Genomic DNA, 4,345 nt, shown 5'->3' with positions numbered 1-4,345 from the left:
GTTCATCCCTCGAGGCGATCCAAGTCGCATTTAGCCATCAGGGTCGCATGCAACACCTTCTCGTGGCTGCGGGAGAATTCTGCCACCAGGGCCGGGATCCCGCTGAGTTCAGCGCCTCGGGGCAGAGCTGTGTGTCCGGCGTTGGCCACGCGCCAGGTCTTCATGGGCTGGCCCTCGAAGATAGGGCCAGCTCTAGGTGCGGACGGGCTGCGGTTGGCTACGACTATGCTGCCATCTCTGGGCGGTGGGCCTACGGCCGGCACCCTCTCTGCGGTCGGAGGTGGACTTGCCGTCTCCGGCACCTCCATCGTCGTCTCCGGCTCCTCCATTGTCATCTCTAGCGTGATGTCCACATCAGCTTCAGGCGCGTCGGGGATCACATCAAGATCCCCTGGTGTGGAGGGTGCCGGCTGGGCGGTTTTGGCCGTCCCGGCCACCTTGGTGCAGTTCAGAGCCAGCTCGCTAGCCATATTCTCCATGCACGTCCGCGAGGCGGGGTCGTGCCTCGTCTTTGACCGCCTCTCCTTGGCGGGCTTCTCGGCCCAGCTGGGTTGAGGTTGGGTTTCGGCCATCTTTCGAGCCGCTTCCTCCCATCGGTTGTTCGACTACTCGTACAGTGCCTTCTTGGCAGCGTCAGTAGCGGCCCAGGCGGCTCGCTCGTCGGCGGAGGAAGTATCTTCCTCCACTTCTTCGGCATCCCTACCGAATGCAAACCAATAAGGGAATGACCTTCATACAAGAATCCAAAAAGTGGAGAATGATGATCCCTTACCCGGCGAAGAAGAGTATTGGCCTCTGCTACGACAACAGACAACAGTGCCAAAGATTAACACATTGACGGAGACTAGGCTTGCGTTGGTTTTTCCCTTGAAGAGAAAAGGGTGATGCAGCACAGGAGCAGTAAGTATTTCCCCCAGTTTGAGAACCAAGGTATCAATCCAGTAGGAGAATCTCGTCAAGTCCACAGTACCTGCGGAAACACAAATGAGCTTGCACCCAACGCTATAAAGGGGTTGTCAATCCCTTCAAGATTGATTGCAAAGTGAGATCTGAACGCGGAAAGTGCAACAAAGTAAAAGAGTAAGGCTGAAAATATGATGTGAAGTAGACCCGGGGGCCATAGTGTTCACTAGAGGCTTCTCTCAAAATAGAAAATATTATGGTGGGTGAACAAATTACTGTCGAGCAATTGATAGAACCGCGCAAAGTCATGACGATATCTAAGGCAATGATCATACATATAGGCATCACGTCCGAGACAAGTAGACCGATACTTTCTGCATCTACTACTATTACTCCACACATCGACCGATATCCAGCATGCATCTATTGTATTGAGTTCATGACGAACAGAGTAACGCCTTAAGCAAGATGACATGATGTAGAGGGAAAAACTCAAACCAATGATGAAAACCCCATCTTTTTAGCCTTGATGGCAACAACACGATGCATGCCTCGCTACCCCTTCTGTCACTAGATGAGGTCACTGCATGGTATGAACCCAAAACGAAGCACTTGTCCCATTGCAAGAATCATAGAACAAGCTGGCCAAACAAAACCCACAACTCGAAGAGAATTACAAGGATATGAAATCATGCATAAGAGAGATCACAAGAAAATCAAATAAGATTCATAGATAATCTGATCATAAACCACAATTCATCAGATCTCGACAAACGCACCGCAAAAGAAGATTACATCGGATAGATCTCCATGAAGATCATGGAGAACTTTGTATTGAAGATCCAAGAGAGAGAAGAAGCCATCTAGCTACTAGTTATGCACCCGTAGGTCTATGGTGAACTACTCACGCATCATCGGAGAGGTCATGGTGTTGATGAAGAAGCCCTCCGTATCCGAATCCCCCCTCCGGCAGGGCACCAGAACGTGCCCCAGCTGGGATCTTGCGGAGACTGAACTTTGCGGCGGCGGAAAAGTACTTTCGATGATCTCCTAATCTTTTTCTAGGATTTTAGGGAATATATAGGCGGAAGACCTAGGGCAGAGGAGGCCCAGGGAGCCCACAAGCCTGGGAGACGCGCCCCCCATGGCCACGGCTAGGGGGCTTGTGGGGTCCCTGGTGCCCCCCTGCCTTGGTTCTCAAGCTTCCCGATCTTCTTCTATTTCGGGAAAAATCTTTTTGGAAGTTTCGTTCCGTTTGGACTCTGTTTAATATCCTCCTCTGAAAGGGGTCAAAAACACAGAAAAAACTGGAACTGGCACTTGGCTCTGAGTTAATAAGTTAGTCCCAAAAAAGATATAAAAGGCATACAAAACATCCAAAGTTTGACAAGATAATAGCATGAAACCATCAAACATTATAGATACGTTGAAGACGTATCAAGCATCCCCAAGCTTAACTCGTGCTCGTCCTCGAGTAGGGAAGTGGTAAAGACTTAATTTTTGATGTGGAATGCTACCTAGCATAGTTGTCCTTTGTAACTTATTTCGTGTGACATGAATGTTCAGATACGTAAGATTCAAAACAATAGTTTTCTATTGACATGAAAACAATAATACTTCAAGCAAACTAGCAAGGTAATCATGAACTTTCAAAATAACAAGGCCAAAGAAAGTTATCCCTACAAAATCATATAGTCTGGCTATGCTCCATCATCCTCACACAACTAATTTAAATCATGCACAACCCTGTTATTGGCCAAGTAATTGTTTTCTCGCTCTTACTTTCTCAAACTTTTTATACCTATCACACAATACATGAGCGTGAGCCATGGATATAGCACTATAAGTGGAATAGAGTGTGGTGGTGGTTGTGAGACAAAAAGGGAGGAGTTGGTCACATTGACTCGGCGTATCAAAGGGCTATGGAGATGTCCATTAATAGATATCAATGTGAATGAGTAGGGATTGCCATACAAAGGATGCACTAGAGCTATAAGTATGTGAAAGCTCAAAAGGAGAACTAGTGGGTGTGCATCCAACTTGCTTGCTCACGAAGACCTAAGGCAATGTTGAGGAAGCCCATCATTGGAATATACAAGCCAAGTTATATAATATAGATTCCCACTAGCATATGGTGGTGACGAAACAAGAGGCTCTCAATCATGAAGAACATGGTGCTCTTATGAAGCACAAGTGTGGAAAAAGATAGTAGCATTGTCCCTTCTCTCTTTTTCTCTCTTTTTTTTATTTAGGCTCTTGGGCCACTTTTTTTCTCTTTTTATTTCGGCTCTTTGGCCTCTCTTTTTTCCTCACATGGGACAATGCTATAATAATGATGATCATCACACTTTTATTTACTCACAGCTCAAAGCTTAGAACAATGATGACTCTATAGGAAATGCCTCCGGCAGTGTACCGGGATGTGCAACGATCTAGCTTGGCGTATGACGTTGAAACATCTCGCTAGCTATCTTACAATCATGCAATGGCAATATGAGAGTGACGGCATAAGTCACGAGATGGAACGGTGGGTGTTGCATGGCAATATATCTCGGAATGGCTATGAAAATGCCATAGTAGGTAGGTATGGTGGCTGTTTTGAGGAAGGCATATGTTGGGTTTGTGCACCGACGAAAGTTGTGCGGCACTAGAGAGGCTAGCAATGGTGGAAGGTGGAAGTGCATCTATACCATGGACTCACATTAGTCATGAAGAACTCACATACTTGTTGCGGAAGTTTTTATTAGTAATCTAAACAAAGTGCTAAACGCATACTCCTAGGGGAAGGGTTGGTGGGTTTAACCATCGTGCGATCCCGACCTCAACACAAAGGATGACAATCAATAGATCAATTATGCTCTGACTTCCTAACATAGCGGTTCACCATACGTGCATGCTACGGGAATCACTAACTTCAACACAAGTATTTATAGATTCACAACAGCCTACTAACATAACTCTTAATATTACCAAATCCACGTCTCAAAACTAATTGAGAGGAATCAAGACTTCTCTTTCTACTCAATGCACATGAAGATGGAGGTTTTTGTATCCTCTTTGGGTACCTATCACCTTTGGGACTACTCTCATAGCATAAGCCAACTAACAAGTCACGCACCGCCGTGCTCTAAAAGATCTAAGTGAAGCACGTAGAGCAAAATTATCTAGCTCAAAAGATATAAGTGAAGCACGATGAGCATTCTAGCAAAATCACGATGAGTGCATGTCTCTCTCAAAAGGTGTGCAGCAAGGATGATTGTGACACAGCAAAAAGAAAATAATCCTACGATACAAGACGCTCCAAGCAAAACACATATCATGTGGTGAATAAAAATATAGCTCCAAGTAATGTTACCGATGGAATGAAGACGAAAGAGGGGATGCCTTCCCGGGGCATCCCCAGGCTTAGGATTTTTGGTGTCCTTGAATTTGGCTTGGGATG

This window comes from Hordeum vulgare, chromosome 6H (assembly GCF_904849725.1).
Source record: "Hordeum vulgare subsp. vulgare chromosome 6H, MorexV3_pseudomolecules_assembly, whole genome shotgun sequence".
Lineage (NCBI taxonomy): Eukaryota > Viridiplantae > Streptophyta > Magnoliopsida > Poales > Poaceae > Hordeum > Hordeum vulgare.
Note: the sequence above shows the minus strand (reverse complement) of the source record.